Source organism: Ambystoma mexicanum, chromosome 1p, assembly GCF_040938575.1.
Source record: "Ambystoma mexicanum isolate Mex_15411 chromosome 1p, UKY_AmexF1_1, whole genome shotgun sequence".
Classification (NCBI taxonomy): domain Eukaryota; kingdom Metazoa; phylum Chordata; class Amphibia; order Caudata; family Ambystomatidae; genus Ambystoma; species Ambystoma mexicanum.
The window spans coordinates 965,978,040-966,001,415 of record NC_090921.1 but is presented as its reverse complement, the minus strand read 5'-3'; the positions used below and the strand labels follow the sequence as shown (position 1 = coordinate 966,001,415).

The following is a 23,376-nucleotide window of genomic DNA, read 5'->3' as shown; positions in this document are numbered from 1 at the left end:
TTGCCTGCCTAGGATGTTGCCCTTTTAGCCTGACATACGTTTGTTTCCCAACCATACATCTAATTTAATTCTTTCCTACTGCCTTTCAGTCACTTATTTATCAATTCACTCTGTGCAAGGGTGACACTCCCAATCCCTTCTCCAATCAAGGCAAATCTGCTTTGTCTCAGGGTGGGGGAAATCCTTTTTTGTCAAACTCTCCTTTGAGCATTCATCCTGCATACACCCAATTCTCGGCTCTGGTTCCTGCATCAGCATGGTCCAAATTGATAAGAACCATGTCTGCCCACCAGCAGGAACGGCTGCCAAATGAATATCTGGTTAGTGACCTCCACAACTCCCAGGAACTCTTGAGCACACCTCAAGGCCATAACCTATCAACAACATGACTAAACGGAATACCACCACCACACTAGTAAGGGCCTCCATGAAAGGTCTGCTGGATATTTGGGATCTTGTCTTTTCTTTTGATTACATTTTCTTATGGTCAAAACAGTGAAGGCTATGCGCTCATCCCAAAAATCACCATTAGTCACTGTCATGTTTTCTTTTTTCTGCATGTTCGGTGTTAAGTCTGTTTTCATCTTCTTGATCTGTCCCACTATATCCTTTTTGCTGACAATGGTCTACTCTCCCTATCACTCCCATAGACCTCTGTCGCAGCATTGATGGCTCTATTGCAGGAATTTAAAAAAGCCTGTCATTTCAAAATTAATTTTAAACAATCAAAATAGTTCAACTTCACTCTGTCTTCTTCTCCATTACAAGCTGTCAAATTGGTATCTTCTCTTTAGGTTTACCTTACTAATTTAACATTTCTGGGGGTTAATCTAACCAGATTGCAGGGCTTTATGGCTCCAAATTACCCAGCTCTCTTCACTAGGATTTGGGGAGAGTTTCCTGGAGTTTACCAATCTCGGTCCCAGATAGCGCTTTAGATACCTGGCAAAGGAGTATTATGACTTTTATTTGGAAGGGTGTCTTTACAATTACACATCATAGACGAGCGTTTGAATCCAGCCTCGAAAAACTCGGGAAAGTCATAGAAGAAGAGGTGACAAGGTTTAATCTTTGACATAGATAATGGATCCCGCAGAAAGACAGACCCCAAGCGGTATATGGGCTTCCCATGATTAGTAGCACTATGTAGCTTTGCGATACGATAACCATCGGGCGGCATTTACTTCTTTCCCAGGCCTGTTCGCCCTAATCCTTAGGACCCCCGGGTTCACTTTGACCGACAAAAGGAGATATTTTTAGAATTATTTGCAGAGTGGCGGTGAGTACGCTTTTCATATGTGATTGAGCAATGCAATCAAATATTCAATATAAAATGACCATTAGGCTAAATGTGAATCAAAGACATATTTTAAATGACGGCATTGGTTGGTACTTTCTGATATAAAAAACGTGGCAACTAGACAATTTACTCAGTTTGAGAATTTGATCTTTGCCTCTCCAAGCTCCAGTGGGCCTATATCGCCAAAATATATGCATCTTGGCACACTCCACAGACCGACCCAAATTTGACTTATGATGAAGCATGGCATTCCGGTTTGGGTTTGGAATTGAATGCAGATTAATGGTGTGTAATATGTCTACTGAGCCTACCAGCCAGCAAGTGCTTCATTTAAAACGAGGGGAGGGGCAACGTGACTCAGAAGGCGTAGAACATTCACCAGGTCATGGTTTCAGGATCCATCTGTGTACAGTGGCTGCATGTCACCTTCTTAAAGAAATTGACGAAGGGAATTGCACTGATTACACTGAGCCAGGAAAGAGTAGGAAACCAACCCTGTCTCTGTGTCAGCGTAAGTGTATGCACGGTCCCTTCATATCTCAGGACAGGTATCATTTGTGTGCCTGTGTTGATGAATTTGGGTAAAAGCAATGGTCTCCCCAGGATCTAAGTACTGAAAGAAATCAGAAGTTTGACAATATTTAAAGGGAAAGTTGGTGTATAATTCCACCTTTCCTATAGTGCTTCATAGCGGATTCCTCCCACTTCTAAGCACTATGATAACAGGTGCTATTATGACCCAGTGCATCAGTAAATATTTATTGTCCTCATAAGGATGCTGGGCTGAGTCGGTCCGGTCAGGATTTGGACCTATGACTGCAGGTTGCACACAGATCTCAGAAGTGAGTGATTCGCTGTGCCTGATCTTACTGTTTATTCTGGATCACTTGATTATCCACGGGAATGACTGCCAGCCTTACCCCTATCTATCTGACATACATTGGCCTGCATTAGAATCCCAGGCTACTCTGTCTACACACAGGGAAAAGCAGGCCCCCACAGCAGCATCGATATATATTCTTGAGGCTCCAGGTCGGACGCCATGCCTGTTCCTGGGCCGCCACTTGTATATATGCTGTGATGTAAGGCTAGATGGTAGCTCCACGGGTTAGGAATATTCATGCGCTCTGCTGAAGAGGGTCATTCCAATTTCCATGAAGCAGTCCTGGAGTGAGTACCATCCCAAGGAACTTTTGCATCAGCCTGTTCAAACAGGTACTGCGGCATTGTAAAAGGCAGTATCGACCAGATGTGGTTCACTCTGATGTCGCTCACTCTGTACACCTTGAGGCTATTCACTTACTCCCAGAGTGAAAGCTTCATTGGTGCTTCTCTCTATAGCACCATTTTAGTTCTGGGCATTAATGATGCAAAGTCGAGTTGCATCATCTCTAGGATTTCAGCTGATAGCCACACGCCCAGATATCTCATCCCTGTAGGACACCATGTATATTCCCATTCCATCAATGCTCTAATAAGTGTTATAATTCACGGCCGCCTGCAATATCTGCATAAAAAGTATATCAATAATTATCTTATTGCAGGCTTTTTGTGGCATCACTGCTCAAATGCAATAAGAAAATGAAATCACAACTGTTACTGTAATAGCTTGTTACAGATGTGTGCTCTAGCACCTTGAAGCGTTTCATGTGCTAGATGGAATGACCAATAATGATCTTGGACGCAAATAACCGGACAGAGTCAAAGAATATGGCAAAGGACTACTTTATGATCAGCATAAAATAAAGTAGGGCAATCTGGCAAATAACAGGCAGTAATTCACACACTCACACCCAAATGTGACATGTGATTATACAAAGGTTTTATACCTCAATGTGTGTCATTTATGAAATCATCCTACATGGCAAACTAAAACCTATTGAAGGGAGGGATTGGTTAGGGGAACATATGTACCTATAGTATACATAAGTGTTAATAACTTCATTGGCTGCCCCTTATCTGGTGGGCATGCCTCGAACTACCTCTAAATACGTATAATACTAATTATAGCAGAAGAAATGGCAGCGAGTTGGTCTCTGCAACATTGTATAGCATGTTGCTACATAGACCCTCTGATTGGTTGGCATGCTTTTCCAACTTTGGACTTTCGGCTCGTTATCAGCACGTAAGCAAAATGAAACTCAGGTGCCACAAGCAACCTCAGACTACTCCCCACTTTCCCAATGAGTCCATCGTCTCTCATTGGTCGGGCAACAAGCCAAAACATCTCCTTTGTAGTTGACCTCGTAGCCTGCCCTCTGTTCTGGGACATTTAAAGGAGTGTAGGCACGCTATTATCTTCATTTGGTCTTAATGAATAGCCTTTGTTTTCAACTTCTGAATCACATGTGAGGAGACCACAAATTTGACCATCTTGAACTTCTACTTCATGCCATTTGATCCAATTGTGCTGGGTCTCATTGCACTTCTCGGCCTCTGGAGACTTGCTCACTCCATCTTTCATGGGTTTTCCATATATATTTTAATTATCTAATACTTGCCTCTTGCAGATGTTTTCTCCTTTGCTTAATCTAAGAGAAATATGTCTTAAGTACATGGGTTATCCTTTTCACTCCCCTTGTGCCTTGCAATTATTCCTTGAAGTAGCATCCTGGATCCCAAGCCAACAGACTCCTCTTTATTCCTCACACAAAGCTGTTTTTCCAGCGTCTCCTGACTCTGCAGCCCTGGTCTGTCTCCGAGATAGCTTTAATGGTTTTAATACAAGTCCTATGTCCATCTTTCCATCATGGCCGCTCTAGCCATATTATGCTTTCCTCTGCAGCAAGCGTCTATATGTCTCATCTACCATGCGTTTCTGCGCATATACATTTATTAATCAGCAGGTTACTTTATCTTCTGTGCGTATACGATTTCTTCATATTTGATTATGAATATCGTGGCCAGGATGCTCTAGCAGTCGCCCCAATTATTAGCAGAGAACTCTCAGGCTCATCAACGACTCCCAGCCACAAGAACGGGAGACTCAGCCATGGGGAAAGGTTTTACTGTATTTTATTAGCCAAAACAAAAATGACAGGGATCACACCAGAAGAACACATATTCTCCAGAGCACTCGTCTTCTAAGCATGAAAGTTGAATCTGGATTGGCCATAGTGCGTCCTCCCATCCCTGGGACCCTGGACAGTTACCAGACTGTTTGTACCTTGTCAAGGCAATGGGAATGGACATGGAGTTGTGAAGTGTTCCCTAATGATGCAATTCTCTGATCACCTAAGACTGTGAGAGTGCATTCAGTTGAATACCCAGATGCAACACTTGTAGCTTCTTCTCCCTTGGTTCGATGGAAACGGCTCTCCTTGTCTACCTTGGTTTAACTGGTGTTGTCCTGTTCAGCTGGGTCAAGTGTGCTGAGGCCACAAAAGGAAGCCCTCTCACCTGTAATTGAGTTTTTTGTCTGACTTTCTGCAGGTGGCTTATTGTCTTGGTAACTGGAACTTTCCTGTCTCCATTTGTCCTTGGCTGAGTGCCTCATCTCTGCTCGCCTCTGCCTGCAGCGATTGTGTCCGCCTTTCCATGTGCTTGAAGCCTGTCTCTCCTTTGCCATCCCTTTCAGAGACCTATAGCTTCTATATTGTTCCCTATGGCTTCTCCATGTTAATAGCAGTCAAGCATGTGCAAGCTAAATATATGAACTCTTTGCGCCTTGCGTTTTCAGCTTAAGCGAAAGATATGAACACAACAGTATATACGTGTATCTGTCCTCTTACCTAAATGGGTCATAAGCATGTGCTTCGTGCCTTCATGCAATATACTAGTGCATGTTCCTGTAACTTTGTAAATGAATGAATATGTATTTTGCAATCAGTCGACTTGCTCGATCAATGTCATTTCCATATCGTCCAAGTCATCGATTGGGTATGGTCTGAACGGTTGTCTGAGTGAAAAGCGTTTCTCATACCTGTAATACATCGAAGTTTGTGGTGATGAGCCTAGAAGTGAGGCGCATCTGTCATTTCTCTGCCTTTGTGCTGAGGATCGTGTGGGTGGCCTGGGGGTTAGATTTATCCCCGTTTACAATTACATGTTTCTGTTGTTACTTCAGTTACATCTTTATTCTTTGAATATTTGATTATCGTTTCAGTGAGTCTCTGTATCTCCAGAAGCATAGCCAGGATTGTCTAGCATGTGGGACCTGAAAGTAATGTAGTTGGGCCCACCAAAGTGACATTGACCTCTGTAAATGCCCACACAGAGCTGCTGAGTGGGTATTTATAGATGTTTGGTGGGCCTTGCCTGCTCAGGCCTTACCCTGTCTACGCCTCTGAGTATCTCTCCTCTTTGACATCACTCTCCTCTTGTCAGATTTCACTTATATCTCTATGATGTCCAATGGTGTGTGCAGACATTCTTCCACCCTCTGTGTTAGGGTACATTCGATACGGTTTTCTGAGTGCATATCGTCTATCATACACTCAATGCAGTATCGGGATGATACCTGGTGTCCCACATAGGGCTCTTCACCTACTGTTCCAGGATGAAGGAGGTGAGGGGGAGGGAGCTAGGGATAACATGTCCACCTGCTCCTCTACAGTTGGTTTGTGACATCACAATCCCTGCTGCTTCAGCCAGCTCAGAGCAGAACTCCAGCTGCCATTGCAACACTTAAAGCTGTGACTAGCTTAGCTTTTCGAATTCTTATTTGACACTTTAAAGCCATTGATTTATAAGGAACCGTTTATGGTACTATGTCCTTTGTGTGCACTGCTGGAGTTTAACACAGGAGAGCCACAATCTATGTGCACGTTAAAATTAAGTTTGAACTCCAAAATGGTCTTTAGATGCATTTTCATTAAACTGCTGAAACTATATTTCTGCAACACATTGCAATCTGCCTTTTAGTGCTTTTTAAAATCGAAATTGTACATGTATAAGCACCAGCAACTGGAAGATATCTTACCTTAGCTAATGCAAGAGGCCACACATTAAATGGGGTGAAGCATGTGACCATGTACTAAAAGGAATAGAAGATCCCATACCATCAGAGTTATATGACTTTATAAAGGATCTCTGTCTTCCTCCTCTGTTCTGCCACAGAACCTCTCAGAGATTTGCAATATCCTTATAACATACGGCCGGGAGTACTTGATCCCACATGCAACAAGAGGCAGACCATGGCCTCATTTCAGATTTACTCCAATTCACCTCACAGCCAGACACCCTTGAGAATGATTCTACCAGCTCCAGCAGAAAGCATATACTTTCATTGTTGTGCTCATTCGCACTTTACATCCTAACCACTCAGGGGAAAGGACTCACTGAGCAAAGTCTATTTCAAATGACTCACCCAGAAAAGGTGACATTTAAAAGCTGAAATAGCACTGTTGACAACAGATCATCCGTGTTGTAAAGGAATACCTGCCAGCTGATTTTTCTCTGTTACCTGCATTTTTGTTTTTGGTACCAAACCTTCGGGCAGTGCTTTAAGAGTCTTTTCAACTGACACTTTCCACTCTCGAGTTTTCACCTGAAGCTACTATAATTCCCTTTTGTTTAATGATCACCCAATTCATATGTCTGGGAAGCCATTATTGTATTTACCTGTTTGTATCGTCTTGTTATTCTGCAGTGAAGGCTTGATCAGCTATCAGGGTACTGGAGCTTGGTTACTGGAGGAAGCCATTGTTCTCTCTTCAGGCCTGGCCATCATTTGCTGTTGAGTTCTGGTTGAGTGTTCCTCTGCACCCAACCTCCACTTGATGGAGGGCCGAGAATAATAATTGCAGTGACAAAACAATCTGCTAGGGTGGAGTTGGAGTCTTGGTCGTGTGTCTTTTGTACACTTGCCATGCTATATTTGTCGAGGGGAAAAAACACCTCTATTCAATTTTGTGTACAGTCTTACATGGATATCATCTGACACGACGTCATAAGAGGGCCACCATTATGGTGATAATTGACAGCCGAAGTGTTTTGGCACTTCGGGCAGAGCTTCCTCTAAAGTTTTACAGTATTTTATAGACGTTTCTCTATATAAAAAAGAAGAAAATGTCATAACTCGGTGTACATTCCGCAGGTTGCTTTTATGCGCTGACTTTTTGTTTTTCAAATAACATCTTCTTTTACTCTCTAGTTTTCATCGCTGTCCCTTCCCCCATCCCCTAGACCCTATTGGTGAGGCTGTCACGCGCCTGTTGTGGCGTTGCTTGCAGGTTCTTACACAGGGCCAATGATAAGACTCCTGGGACTTGTCATCCCTCGTCACCATGAGAGGGGAAGCCAGTGGCAAAACAAAACGCACATTCTAGAAATGAATATGAACAAATCCCCCGTGTCCCAGCACACTGCAATGGAAATAGAAAGTGGCCCGCCGGTTGCACATGTGCGTTACAACCAACCAGTAAACCGATCTATAGCAAATAAGTCAATAAATGTAATTCTATGTCACGACCAGAGGCGAGCATTATGCTTTCTTTCTTTACTTCAAACTTTTCAGCAGCTTACAAAAATAACAAAAACACAACTTTAACTTGAACTACAAATCCCAAGTAAAAGTGACATTTTTGTAGTCCCATGTCAGGAAAGGCAGAAGGCCTTGACTACGGCAAGGGGTAAAGTGCACAGAATTGCACAGGGAACAACTTGGATCTAACAACGTGCATAAAATACCCAAGGCTTGTGTATGTATAAACCCAGGAGTGCAAATAAAGTATTTACCAATATACGAAAAAGGAATGTAGGGTAAGTACTTAAGACCTCCTTATAACTGAAAGGAAAGTCAGCAAACTCTTTACCCACTATGCTCTTACAGATACTGACGGCGCTAAACCCACGTAACGGGCAAGCAAGTACAGATTCTGTGAACTGACACTCTGTAAAATACTGAATAAGTAACATTCAAACAGTACTCACGAGGACCGGAAAGACCACTAGAATGTCAGTAATGTCACGAACCCTGTAGATCAAACAGGAACACAGAAGGCTGTAAAAGCAAAGTGTTAAAGATAACAAAATACGTTAACCCTAGTAAGGGGCAAGTAAGATTTGTGATATTAACTTGTGAGGCAAACAAAAGGGGATACACACTGGAATATGTTGCAACAACACCCACACCTAATATGCGATGGAAAGTAAATGCTGAAGTGCAATGGAAAATATGGAATGGAATCTGAATGGATCAGGAGCTGGGGAAACGCTATTACAAGGAAAACCTTTCCCACCCAACCAAGGGAAAAGGCAGTAAACTAATACTACAAAAGTAAGGTTAATGCATCAAGTCTTCAGTAATCAGAACAGCATAAAGAGACAGAACGCTCCGGCAACCTGGTCTGCATCAAATAGTAAAGCACAGAGAAAGGCTGTCTGCAGACAGAGGAAGAAAGAAAGGGAAATGCAGAAAGCATGAATCAATTAAGCACATTAATCCGAAATCCAGGACAGAGGAATAGGATACAGGAGCTAAGAACTGGGCACAAAAGCTAGGAACTGGAAGTAGGTACAAGGCACGGAAACCAGGAACAAGGAACAAGGAACAGGAGACTAGTCACAACAGGAACACTGCTACAATGACCAGCGCCGGACTGAAGCAAACTGAGGCTTTTAAAGCTGCTAAACGAGCACACCCCTCAGGCGTGCCGCCTGCTGCACCTGCAGCCACAGGTGTTGCCTATTCTCCACCCAGCCTTGTGCTGCAAGGGAGGAGACGAAGCAGTGAGCCAGGCATTCTGGGAAGCAGGAGGTGAAGCAGTGAGCCAAGGCATTCTGGGAAACATAGTCATTTGATTTAAGTAGCATGCTGGCTGCCAAAACCCTGGAATGGATCCGGAAGGGAAGAAACTTGGAAAATAAGTTTGTAACGGTCCCAATTCATCAGAACACTGTAGCATAAGGTTCGAAGGAAATGTCCAGTAGGGAATAAACCCCAAAACATGCCCCCAAGTGGCGGGAACGGGAACGAAGGGAGCGAGAACGGGAGCGAAGGGAGCGGGCCGTGACAGTATACCCCCTTCCACGGCTGACTCCAGGCGGCCGTTACTCGCACAAAACATCTTCCTACCATGATGGAAGCGCCTTGATTTTTGAGGCGGCACTGACGAGAACGATGATCCACGGGTAGAAGCAGAAGGTCTGGAATGAATAGAATCAGGCTGCAGTCTATAAGAGCCATAGGCAGGTTTTTGGCGAGGATTAGACTCATGGGTTGAAGAAAAGCATGAAGGATTTGCAGGACCCGAAGCAGAGTTGGAAGGTCCATGAAACACTGTCTCTGGGAGCGAACACTCATACATCATTGAGGAGGAAGGCTGGCTGGTGCAACATGCTTTGGCTGAGGATTGATGCTCTGGTAGCCCCCTTGCTGAAGGCTTACACACAAGAGGCGAGAAAACTGCAGGTTTCAGGTAATGTTCATGTTCAGACAAAGAAGGTAGTGGCCGAGATAGAGGTTCGGATCTTCTCTCATCATCTATCTGATTCAAGACCTGAGGTTGAGGGTGACCAAGATCAGATTGCATCTGTTCAACACCTTGGGGGCCTGGAAGTCCAATGGGTTGTACAAGGCTGGCATTCCTGGTGTTAGTCATATAGCCACCTGGTTGCACGTGGGATACAGCCGCAGGGACGTTTGGCATACCGATAAGAGTGATAGACGCAGTACTTGGTACATCAAGCACACTCGCAGCAGGAGCAATAACAGGCACATCATGAACCGCAGCAGTCAAGTCCTCCCTTTGACTACTAGCACCCGAATGGTGCAGCAGTTGGAGGGCCGTGCCTGTCCCTTCCTTCAGGCTCATGTGGGATCCGGCAACAAAAGAGCTGTCAAGCGGCTGATCCAAACCGGCCCCCAAATGTGAACCGTCCAGCCCGTTATCCTGGTTGGCTACTTGATCGATGTCTAGGCCATGGCGGATGGTATCCGTCTCCCTTTTGCAAAACTCCAGGCAAGACCAACGGCCTTGCACGGAAGGCCCTCCCGAGTTGTGAACCAGTTTGATGTTTTTGGCAGAAGTCTCAGACTCAGATGAAGCATATGCGAGAGGTGCTACTTCTACAGTCAAGCTGTTGGAAGAATTAGCTTGTGTGAAAGACAGGCCTTCTGGTGATCCTCCTGAAGCATAAGATGGGCAGATGGGACGTTCATCCGTAATAATTGGTGGAGATTTAGGAGGTGGCTCTGAAGTAGATGAATCTGCAACATGATCAAAAAAAGCAGACCAGTGCTCCTCCGATATTGACAGCGAGGCTGAGCAGGATACAGGTCTTTCATGAACTGAAGCCGTCTCGTTTGCTGAAGACAAACTTGTCGAAGTCTTTGGCTCTGACCACGTACATGGTGAAGGCTCTTGAGTAACTGGCTGGCATAGCAATTGTTCATTGATTGTAAATACGTGTGTCAACGATGAGTGTTGAGCCGTGGACTGGGACATTGAGGAGTCCAAGGTTGTAGGAGGACAGACCGGAGTTCCAGAATTTGACAGACATAATTGTGGCTCAGGAATGGAAAGCATCTTTTGGGCGGTTGACTCCATGACACCATTAACCAAAGACTGAGCAGGACCCATGCCGTACCTCTCCTTAGTGGATGACACAGAGTCATTTCGGATTTCGTCAAGTGTCCATTCCTTTGTCTTAACTTCTGAAGGCGGCTGATTATCAATCAATAGTTCAGGAATCGCCTGCCGGGTCTTTGTTTTAGTACACTGTGGAATGAGTCCATCAAAACAAGAGTTAAGTACTGTCTTTGATTGTTCATTGTGACAAAAAGTGGCAGAAGAAGGAGTGAACACAGAGGTAGCATCGTTCTCCACATCAGCTTGAATGTTTACTTCAGTCTCAGCAGCTAGATCAAGGGCAGAACCTAAGCCTACGGTAGTGACTGATTCTGTGTATGCCACCATTGTGGATAATGTTTGGGAATCAGAAGCATGTATGTGTTTAAACTCTGAATTATGACTGACTGCTACAGAGGAAACCTTAGGTAAAGGAGTGGCTTGTAAATCCTCAACTAACAGCAATTCCTGACAGACAGTAGAACAATTGTCAGAATCAGTGCTCTGAATAAGTGCTGTGCAAGAAAGAGGACTTTCACTCCCAATAGATGCTTCATATTGACAAGTATCATGGCCTACTAAAACCTCCTCACTCAGAGATTGAACAGTCTTCACTTCATCAACGGATAAAGTTTGAAGCGTAGTCAGAGAAAATCGTAAAGTTTTGTTCTCCTCTAGTAAACTGATGTATTCTCGTTTTAACTCCTCAAATTCAGCTCTTAACATGCCCAGGCTTACCTGTACATCCCTATCAGTAGGCACAAGGGAAGGCATGGTGGCATCAGGACTGGATCCTACCCTAGTCATCCGGACGTTTACTGATGGTACATTGTCATTTACTGCTTGCAAGTCTTGTGTTCTATACTCTCTCATACCGACTTGATCTGTGTTACCCCTAAGTAAACTTCTGTCATCAGACCTCTTGACGTCAGTAACTACAGTAAGTACTTGTGCAGAGGAGTAAGCAGTTGACTGAGGGCTGAAAACAGAAGTTATGTACTGAACCCCTTCATTCTTTATGTTTGAATCATGAAACTGTTCAATCTGAGGTAAAGCACAACCGGAATCATGAGATTCAACAACAGATGTACTCGTATTTAGTAAACCTAACAGTGTTTTATTCTCCGCTGCTAAGGCTTGTGCGGACATATCTGGATCAAAATTAAAGACAGAATTAGGATCAGGCAATGTATGATGGGTCAGGCTGTGGGAAAAATATTTTGCACGTAAATACCCATTTGTGTCAAGGAGTTCGTTTAAGTCAGGATCAGTGATTTGATTATTACAGATAAACGGAATCAAAGCTTTCAGTACACATTCTTTAGTAACCTTGCTGCCTTTCTTTCTGGCCATATTCAAACGGGAAGATCGGCTGGTCATTCTGTCAGGAAAGGCAGAAGGCCTTGACTACGGCAAGGGGTAAAGTGCACAGAATTGCACAGGGAACAACTTGGATCTAACAACGTGCATAAAATACCCAAGGCTTGTGTATGTATAAACCCAGGAGTGCAAATAAAGTATTTACCAATATACGAAAAAGGAATGTAGGGTAAGTACTTAAGACCTCCTTATAACTGAAAGGAAAGTCAGCAAACTCTTTACCCACTATGCTCTTACAGATACTGACGGCGCTAAACCCATGTAACGGGCAAGCAAGTACAGATTCTGTGAACTGACACTCTGTAAAATACTGAATAAGTAACATTCAAACAGTACTCACGAGGACCGGAAAGACCACTAGAATGTCAGTAATGTCACGAACCCTGTAGATCAAACAGGAACCCAGAAGGCTGTAAAAGCAAAGTGTTAAAGATAACAAAATACGTTAACCCTAGTAAGGGGCAAGTAAGATTTGTGATATTAACTTGTGAGGCAAACAAAAGGGGATACACACTGGAATATGTTGCAACAACACCCACACCTAATATGCGATGGAAAGTAAATGCTGAAGTGCAATGGAAAATATGGAATGGAATCTGAATGGATCAGGAGCTGGGGAAACGCTATTACAAGGAAAACCTTTCCCACCCAACCAAGGGAAAAGGCAGTAAACTAATACTACAAAAGTAAGGTTAATGCATCAAGTCTTCAGTAATCAGAACAGCATAAAGAGACAGAACGCTCCGGCAACCTGGTCTGCATCAAATAGTAAAGCACAGAGAAAGGCTGTCTGCAGACAGAGGAAGAAAGAAAGGGAAATGCAGAAAGCATGAATCAATTAAGCACATTAATCCGAAATCCAGGACAGAGGAATAAGATACAGGAGCTAAGAACTGGGCACAAAAGCTAGGAACTGGAAGTAGGTACAAGGCACGGAAACCAGGAACAAGGAACAAGGAACAGGAGACTAGTCACAACAGGAACACTGCTACAATGACCAGCGACGGACTGAAGCAAACTGAGGCTTTTAAAGCTGCTAAACGAGCACACCCCTCAGGCGTGCCGCCTGCTGCACCTGCAGCCACAGGTGTTGCCTATTCTCCACCCAGCCTTGTGCTGCAAGGGAGGAGACGAAGCAGTGAGCCAGGCATTCTGGGAAGCAGGAGGTGAAGCAGTGAGCCAAGGCATTCTGGGAAACATAGTCATTTGATTTAAGTAGCATGCTGGCTGCCAAAACCCTGGAATGGATCCGGAAGGGAAGAAACTTGGAAAATAAGTTTGTAACGGTCCCAATTCATCAGAACACTGTAGCATAAGGTTCGAAGGAAATGTCCAGTAGGGAATAAACCCCAAAACAGGCCCCCAAGTGGCGGGAACGGGAACGAAGGGAGCGAGAACGGGAGCGAAGGGAGCGGGCCGTGACATCCCATCACAAAATGTCCCTTCTGGGCCTCTACGTAGACCCTCCCATCCTGGCACTCTATAAGCCTCTGCTGTCTGTGAGTCTCTAAGTCTTTCCTCTTTCTTCGTTGCTCTTTGGTAGATAAGTGTCTCACTTAGTTAAACACGATTGATTTAATGGAATTGATTATATGATAAATGTGTATTGTACTTTAAAGGAAATTGATGTTATTGAGTTGCCTATAGTGTGAGGCTGTTGTGTGACAGATGGTGCACAATCCCGCTGCAGTTTCCAGTAGGTCTGAAACCAGACTCTGAGGGAAGCCCTCCAGAAGAGGATGGACATGCTAAAATCTGTGCTGGGGTCCTACAAAGGAAACATGGCCATGGGCGGAGACAAGGAGGGTCCAGGGGAAGGACCAGGCCCGATGCTCGCCTCCGTCTCTTTAATAGAATCAATACTCGCTACACTATTCTAGTCTCGGTGATCTTTATTCTAGAAGACAAGACAACCAACGGGAAATTGCTCTTTATGCGAGTGTCTGGAGCATACATGCCTGCAGAACCCCCTTCACCACTAATGGGTACACCACAGCAGATTTAGGTAACATCTTGTGTACTGTTTCGAACATTTTAAATGGCTATAACAAAGAGGGACCGCCAAAGCTGGACAAGTGAGCAGACACCACGTGGGCTGCCACATTACACACACAAACCATGTTTAGACCGGTTGGAGGAACATCGTTTTATGTTTTAAAAAATCAGGAGTTAAGAGCATTGACAAACAAATGATTTTCTATGTGTGGAATCCTGTGTATAGGAAGGCACTATGCATGCTCAGGTGTGACACTGCGCATAAGATTGTGGTTCTGGATTCTGCATACTTGCTGCTGCCCCCCTTTCTGTTGTCGGTGTGTGCTCCCACGTGCCTGAAAACACCAACACATGTTAGAGGACTTTAGGTTACAACATTGTCTGAGCACAGGGTTTTCCTGATACTGCATGGGACACATTGTTAATTTCATATTTAGGACTCGATTGTAGTAGAAAAAGCAACAACAATAGTCCAAAAAAAAGCGGCGAACTGGCCCCATGTCATGCGCAACACCGAGAGCCAGTCCTTGCTTGCCCCGTTGCAGTTTGGTTTACCCCATCCCCACTGTCTCGGGAGGATAGCTCAGGGGCAACGTGCTCGCCTTGGAAGCAAGATGACACGGAGCACCACTGGTTTGGTCCCTGGGTCCGCGCTTAAAAACCTCATACCCAATCATATCATATCATCATAAGTATAGACCCATGTGCCTACAGTCCCAGCATACACATCTGAAAAGCCAGGGCAGAAGGAGGGTGCCACGCATGAAATGGGGTGACTTTTAAAAAGTTAAATCCCACTGTCTGGCAATAGTTTTATCTGGACTGTGTGCATCGGTCCCATGGTGCTTAGCGTAGATTGAAACCGCCCGTTAAAGCTACGGCACGACACTGCAGGAAACCATACCGTGTGGCAGTGGGAAGCCATGGGTATGAGGGTGTTGCGGGAGGGAAGAGATTGGGGGTTTGAGCCAACGTTCTGATGGCAGAGAAGGCCACCCGAGCAGAATGTGTTGGTTTACAGGCGTACACATGTCAGAGGGTGGGCACAACCTTTTGCTGAGGCAATTGGGGTCTGTTTTTTTCTGACATCTGTGTCACAGGCAGCAGTATTAGGTTACTAGGTACTCGACCTTCTTCAATGATCCTCCAGGCGACTGTGCTGGTTGGGATAGGCGAGGGCGTTGTTTGGAAGTCAAACCAAGGGGTAGTGTTGTGAACCCCACTCCCACACAAGTGTGGTTGATGGGGTAGGGAGACTTCCGGGCCAGGGGTTCAGATGAAAAGGCAGGAGGTCACACGAAGAGAAGACACGGTCCACATGTCAAACTGCTTACTAGGCATTGCGGAAGCACAGATGCGTAGGGCGTCAGGGCCAGCGCAGTCCGAGAACCCTGCTGCGTCCAGAAGGCCTGCTGTTGCCATGCCAACACTGTTCCCCAAGGTGTCGCCACGCTGGCTAGGGCCATGAAAAGGCCTTGGGAAATGGGGGCTTGGTTGAGGTCGCGCCACAGATAATAAAGAGAATTGTGAATGGTAATTGACCGCAGAGGAATAGCTTACCACCCTTGGGTTACTCCATAATCCCGAAGGGTTGGAATCCACGCAAGCCTCTGGCCACACTTGCTAAATTATTCACACGAATTGATAAATTATCCCATTGATTTGAGTAAATATGTGCACAGCCCTATCGGCTTTAAATAAACAGCCACCCGTTTGGCTTTGGCGAGCTTTAGGCGACAAGAACATAGCGCCACCATTGGAGCACTCGTTTTTTGTCTGTTTTTGCTTTTGTTTTTAAAGCCCATGGCTATGGCGTGGTATAAATAAATAAATACATATTTCAGGGATGGCGCTCAGTCAGTGCCAGCCCTGACTGAGCACAAGCCCTGTGGGTGTGCATGGTCACCAGGGGGGATCCAGGACGGGCGGCCGACCCCTCTGTCACCCCCCGTCCCCCGCTCCAACCATGATCCGTACTCACTCTTTGTACTACATTCCTGCCCTCATCCTGGAGCCTGTGACATCAAAGGACGCGAGCCAACGATTCTTAATTCTAAGAACATGTGACTAAACGATGAGGCATTGCTCTATTTGGAGAACTTTGATTTTGTATCCAGTGCAACGTGTTCACATTAAGCACGGCAAATGCTTTACTTGTCTTAAATAATTATTTGCCAATATCTGACATAGATTGTCAATAATACTCTTTCTTCCTAACACGCCACTCGCTTTCAAGAGCTTCTGGTCTCGGTCCGTCATTGTGGGAAGTAATGTGACATAGCGTCTCTCTTACGAAAAGCTTTGAGGGGAAATCTGTACAGAGGTCCGTTTATTGTACTCAAATAACGTGTGTGCGTTTTCTGTGTGTGTTTTGCATATTTACGTTACCACACAGAGGAAATCTTTGGTCGCGTGCCGAACCTAGGATTAGAACCCGCATTCAAACTTTGTGTGCATCTCCACCAATGGTCTTCAAAGGAATGCGGGCATTAACTGCTAATAGTTGACCTCAGTTCCTTCCTACCGGCAGCTTCTGATCAAGCCTGTTCTCCCCTTCCCACAGCACACACGTTTATTCTGAAGTACAGGTGACCCTCTAGCTCACGTTTCATTTCTTCTATTGCTCTCGCTCCATGCACCCGAGGTGTTTACCTTCTAGCGTGTATCACGTGGGTCTTTTCCACGGCTTTCTGTGCAATCGCAGTGCTCTGCTTTAACCTGGCCCGCACTCGACCTGTTGTATCTGCGACAGTAATCACATGACTAGGTAAACGCAGACATACGTTTTAAGTGTTTTATTTGGAAACTTGTACAGTGGGTGAATCAAATATTAAACTGGGCTGGTATAAAATGCAATGCTTAGTTCAGGATTAGTGCGGTGCTTCCTCCTAGGAGTGGCGCAGGGAAACTAAAGAGGCCTTTCTCCAGCCTCACGGGTTTTGGATTTCCCTTACCGGCAAGCCTAAAGTAACAAGTGTTTAGCTTCTCGGTATCTGGGACTTGTCTTCTCCCGGGTTCTGTGCCAGTCCTTGGTGAGCGCTGGTTTCAGGGGAAGGTCTCCCTTTTCCTCCTCCCTGTCCTCTAGGATCTGATCTTGCTGGTCGCTGGCTTATTGTCGCTCCATGGCGTTCCTGCTGTTTGCTCCTTGGGATAATCCTGTCACAGCGGGAAAGTCTGTCATATGTTCGGGATGCCATGGTCTGGGTGGTGGGCATGCAGCTTTCCAAAGTCTGGGATGTGGAGCTGGGAAGATTAGCTGGGTCAGAGGGTGGCAATGACCCTATGATCTCACAGGAGGCCAGGGAAGCCTGCATTCATTTGCAGGACCCAGGCCTTCCTCTTGCTCTCTTCCTCTTCCTTCAGCCACTCTATTCCCAGGCTTCTGTTTCTTCCCGCCTGGCTTCTACCAGTTCACCTTCACTGCCGCGCCTCCCCTTCTCGCCACTTCTCGCTCGCGCTCCCTCCCAGACTCTTCAGTTGTGCACTCTTCCATTGTCATTCCTACCATCTTCTTGTCTCTCTTCTCTGATCTATGTGCTCCCAGTCTCAATGCCCCGGACCCCCTTTCTCACTTCTATTGGTGCTACTATCGATGTCTCTTCCGACGCCATTGCCGCGGTATTCCCCTTTCAACGCTTCGGCGCACTACTGGCATTCTCCTCGCCCTCTTCACCCCTCGAGCACTGCCATACTGTCCTCTCCTTCCCTCCTTTGAGCAGTGGTGTTACTATCCCCACCCTCTTTACCCCTTTAGTCTTCTCCTATCTCAGCTCTGTGGGCAATGTTCCCCCTAACTACATCTCCTTCACCCCAGTGGCACCACTAGAACTCATTCTTCTACACTCCTTTATGCCTTTTTCCCCACTCTCTGCCCTTTTCTCCCTTTACTGGTGCCGCCTTCTTTGGCCACATCTTTCACACTCCTTACTGGCAGCCATATTTCTCTGTGCTGCTCAGTTTGGTCTCTTGTGTCTCTCGAACATATCTTCTGGGCTCTACTCCAACTCCAGGTCCTCTTGCCATCTCCTTCAGACTTCTCCAAAGCAACTCCCGTCTCCACTTTTCTGTCTCCAGCTTCTCGTCCAAATACGTAGCCTTCTAACCTGTTTTTGGCAAAAGGGGCTTCAGGTTTGTTAGCTGGGATGGGAACAGGCTGTTGGGCTCCGCCCCCTGGGATGGCTCACTCATATGGGACAGTGCCTTGGCTTGCCCCTCCACCTCAGCAGTCCTCTGCCTGCCACACCATTGCCTTTACTTTCACCCTCTGTATTGGGTAAAGGAACTCAGGTGTGTCTCCTCAGACAACTGGTTTAGGGATTGGCTGGTGCGCCCCACCCCTGAAGATAGCTTCCTGTTCTGATGTGGGACTTTGGGCTGGCCGGACCCTCCTCTTCGTCGTTCCTCTCTCTGCTTGGCATGTCCGATACTTGCCCGAGGTGTAGACTCCCTTAGACTATCTGTTGTTAACTGTGTGGGAATGGAGGGCAGGTGCAATGGGTGGCTGGCTATCGAGTTTCCCTCCCCAACTCAGGTCTCTGGCCTTCCCTTTGTAGATTTAGATGTGATTTGGGTATGCGTGGTGTGACCCAAGCGGGCAGGCGCTGCTGGTTCCACGGGATGGCATTTCCTCACTTCCCTTAAAGGCACAGTAACTACAGAGTTCACAGCTTCAGTAAAAGTGAAGCACTTTGCTTTGGGTGTTGGGGCCAGATTACCCTGATGCCATGTGGTTTCTGCTTCCCCAGGCATAATGTCTGCTTCTCTTAAAGGGGCCCGCCCTTAGTTGGCCCCATGTGATTGGCCCCTGCCCCGAGATGGAGACTAAGTGTAGGTGACCAGGGGATCCTCCCGATACCACCCCCAGGTACGTCATCCTCTAGCTTGCGGAAGCAGCTGGCTCTGTTGGTCAGCTCACTGTATATCCCCAAAATGAGGCAAAGGACTTCATCACATAACCGAGTATATTTAATATGGAAAGTACATTTCTCTCCCATGTGTGCAGGTGGTCTAAATGTTTGTGGCAGCCATGTATGTCTGTTTCTTGTTTTTCTTTTTTCTTCCATTCTGAGACTGATTTTGGCTTTTGTTTATACTTAACGCTCAATGTTCAGTAAGTGAAACTGAGGGTCAAACTTCAACCCATGCCCTTAAGGAGTGCCAAAGGGGGTGTTTCTTGTTCCTATCAGACCACTGCACCCAGTGAAAGTATGTTTTGTTTAAAACAAGAAAAAACAAAAGAGAAATGGAGGCAAATAAGTAAAGGATAGGCGGAAGACCTAACATCAATCCAATGTAACATACCAGAACATGATTGATCACTCACCAGGTGGGGGACGGGGCAATTGCAGAGGATTTATAGTGTCTCAAAAAAACAAGCCACCTGGTTCAGATAGAATACCTGCAGATATGTACAAGACATTCAGACTCATTACAAGTTTGCCGGTCCGGTAACAATGGTACCGGTAAGCTTGCCAGTACCATTGTTACCGGACCAGCAAACTACGAGGGATGCCCACGGGTGCCTGTCAGCTCGGCAGGTCTGACCTGCCGGGCGGAACGGTACCCACGGGTAGACCTACCCGGTAGCCCCGGCACCGATATTAACAGTGCCGGCGCTACCGGACTTCCCACTCCCATTGATCCCCATGGAGCTCAAATGGGAATGTGGACTAATAAATACCGGCATCAGTCACAATGAGGCCCATAATCTCTTATCTATGCGCCTTATTTAACCAGGTTGTTTAGTGCAGCAAACGCAAGTAGAACGCCACATGCAACGTGGACAAAAGCAGAAATTGTCCCTATTTACAAAAAGAGAGGGAGAGAGAACCCTTCTAATTACCGCCCTGTTTCCTTACTAGATGCTGGAGGGAAGATCAATGCAAGAGCGATACTGGCTCATTTAGAAGCCCAAGAGCCGGAAACCGGGCAGATAAATCACCTGCGCACAGGGCTTCAAGCCGGGATGAGCACAGTGGATCAGTGCTTCCGACTCCAGCTGCTTATCGACAAATACGTATGTCTTAGGAATATGCATTTATATGTTATGTTTGTGGACCTGCAGAAAGCTTTCAACAGCGTTCAAGATGCTGTGTTGTGGAATACTCTCAAAAGCCCGGTCCCATTCACCCATAGTGCTTTATGCAAGAGGGTATGCCGCATATGGATGATGCTATACTAGCAAATATCCAATGGCAAAGTCACACAGGGTGCCTAAAGTACACGTATGTCATGAAACACATGAAAAGTATAAAAGAGGTTATGCACTGTAAAGAAGACATCCATAGGCATTACGTAGACTTAAGAGCTGGCGTGAGACTCACTGATGCTCCAAAGGTTGGGCGGTACCAGTTAAGTCAGTCGTTCGCTCCTAAAATACTAGCCATTCGAACCTGTAAGGCAGTGTTTTCGTGAATACTAAAAGGTCCATATTAGAGAGTGCATTTAAGAATTTGGTAAGTGATAAGTAAATCTATGTCATTGATTCCATTTATGATTTTTACCTCTGTCGCTGATATGTGAAATGAATATGGCTTGTGTTTTCAAACTCAGCATCAAATTCCCAATAACAATACTCTTTGACTCATTTGGCGGAAGTTGCTAATTATTTGAATTTCACACTTCACTGACTCATATTTATTGTTTTTTTTTCTCATCACTATACTTTTCTGGTAGTAGCTGGTTCTAAAATATTACCTTCTACAATTATATGCATTATTTATATTATGTTATGTTGTGTTTCTCAGCATTTAATACGAATTATGAATTTAACAGAATAGTCGATTTTTGCCAGCTGGTGAGAAATTAGTTTGTGTTCTTTTTGCTGGACCAATAAAACATGTTCCAACTACAGGATACAGTGGCCCTCATTAGAAGTTTGGTGGTGCGGGAAAAAAGTGGCAGCAATTCTGTTACCGTTACTTGTTCCGCACCACCAAATTAGAATTTTTGGCATATTTACCACAGGTGGAATTATCGCATGGTAAATCCACTGATTTTCAGAGGTAAAGTCAGGGACGTCATTACACCAAAATGCCAGGGGTAGTGGAAGTGACATCACATGACCCTTGACCTTGGATGACATCTCAGGAAGTGATGTCATTTGACCCCACCCAAAGTGATATCTTGGGAAGCGATGGAACACAACCTTTCACCCCTTGACAAAACGGGAAGTGGCATCACACATCGGGCCTCATTACACGGATGGCGCTAAGGGATTATCGGCACTGGTAAGGGCACCGGTGCCAGTAATCCCTTAGCGCCATACTACGAGGTCCCTCAGCGGGTCCTGTCCTTAACGTGTGGCCAGACCACACGTTAAGGAAGGGATCCACTGAGAGACTTCAGGGCAAATAACGGTACAGCTAATAGCGGTACCGTTATTTGCTCCTTCCCCATGGGAATGGGGAAGGGCCTTGGTGAATGGGGAATTACCGCCCGCCAACCTTGGAATGGGGCAGTAATTCCCCCATTCACCAAGGTGGACTCGGTAAAATACTGGCAGCAACCATGGCGCTAATAGCGCCATGGTTTCCGCCATCCATGTAATGAGGCCCATCATTGTTCTTACGTACACTACGAAAAGTATGGTTACAATATCACTATAATGTGACATTTCATACAAGAATGGATTGCCATATGTATCATTAAGATCAGTGTGTACAGGCCCATATTACCAAATAACTGTGAATGCAAGCAGATGTCCATGGCCAAATGATAATGATGTGTTATTTGATAGCACTTCCGCTTAATCGCTTTATATATAAAAATATACACCCATTATCACCCAACCTGTGTTGGTACACATTTATTGACCTCAAAAGGATGAAAGGCTGAGTTGAGGTGTTTAAGAACAGACTAACTCACCCCCTGAAGTGTGCCTCAAATAAACCTTTAATGAGTAGCAATTATTGTATAGAATTCCAGAAAGACACATTATTTGGTATTCTTATTCTTTCTTATTTGGGGTCACCGCTGAAAGTGTTAGACTTGTGGAACCCCTGTTCTTTTTTATTTTTTAAGAGGCCGGAACAAGAAACCCAGCCACTCCAGAAGCAAAGACCCACATGGCGCTGGCCACAGCCCAGGAGCTTGCATTAAAAAAAAGGAGAAAAAAATTACACTTTTTTCAACTTTAATTTTAGGGTTAGCAAGGGAGACCACAGGGGTAGCAAAGGAGACCTCAGGGGTCGCAGTTGCGACCCCTGGTAATCCCTAAAAGACATCCTTGGGTAAAGTGGAGGCTTCACCTCAAGCTTGTTGCTGGAAGTAAACCTTCCACTTTACCTCCAAAGATAGGCAGATTTACCGTGCAGTAATTCTGCCGGTGGTAAATCCACCATAAATCCCCATGAGTCCCAGGGACTCCAACAATGGGGAATTACCACCACTTGTAATCCCGTGGCGGTATTGCAGTGGATATACTGCCAGAATACTGCTTAAGTCATAATAAGGCCCATGGTACTTTTGACAGCACCCATTTTACTAATTCAAAACACACTTCTAAGTTAGTTCATCCCTAAATGGCAACTAGTCACGTTGCTCATTGGCTAAAGGTGCTTGAAACTGCTTGTTACATAGGTAGATATAGAGCCACTCCATGATCAGTCCACTTCTTTCTATATTCTGCCTATTTCCTGCACCACTTCTGAGCCAACGGGGCAGTACATATAGCTACACAATGGCATACATTTGCTGCAGAGTCTTACATATATTTTTTTATTTTATTTTATTTACAGGGCCTGCTTGCTTATAGGTTATTCAGATCATGTTTAAAAAGTGGGTGTGACAAAGAGGCACGTCCATAGCGTTGAGGGGTTGTGACAGGCGAACCCCAGGCTCTCTAGACACATCGGGACCGGTGCAGCTGTGTTCATTCTTCATGGTGTTCATAGAACAGGTACCCAGGAGCAAGTTGAAGATGGAGGACAAGGAGGCCAGTGTTCAGGGAGAGTGTGGGTCAAAGGCGCCAAGAAACTGTTGGTGGAAGCACAGGAACCCGTTTTCAAGCCTTAGGCGGAGGAGATCAGATTTCCAGAGGTGGATCCTTGTGAGCGTAGAGGTCACCTGCTGAACCATGTGAACATTGCAGGGAGGACTGTTAGAAGGTTCTAGCTCCCCCCTTATTACCTGGCCCGATGCCTCAACTTCGGGCATCTAGCCATACACTAAGGGTGGAAAACGTTGGAG

The 23,376-nt window shown here is 45.5% G+C and overlaps 1 protein-coding gene across 5 annotated transcripts in view; it reads left to right on the top strand.

Moving 5' to 3' along the window:
• The window catches only part of SMPD3 (sphingomyelin phosphodiesterase 3), a 1,269,436-nt gene that overhangs the window by 530,845 nt on the left and 715,215 nt on the right, over positions 1–23,376 (top strand). For 2 of the 5 annotated variants that reach the window (XM_069653726.1, XM_069653708.1), the window contains exon 4: positions 20,049–20,203. The exons of the other annotated variants lie outside the window; for them this stretch is intronic. The gene's annotated coding sequence lies outside the window, so the exon portion shown is untranslated. The remainder of the gene's footprint in view (positions 1–20,048; positions 20,204–23,376) is intronic. 5 annotated transcript variants of the gene reach the window in all.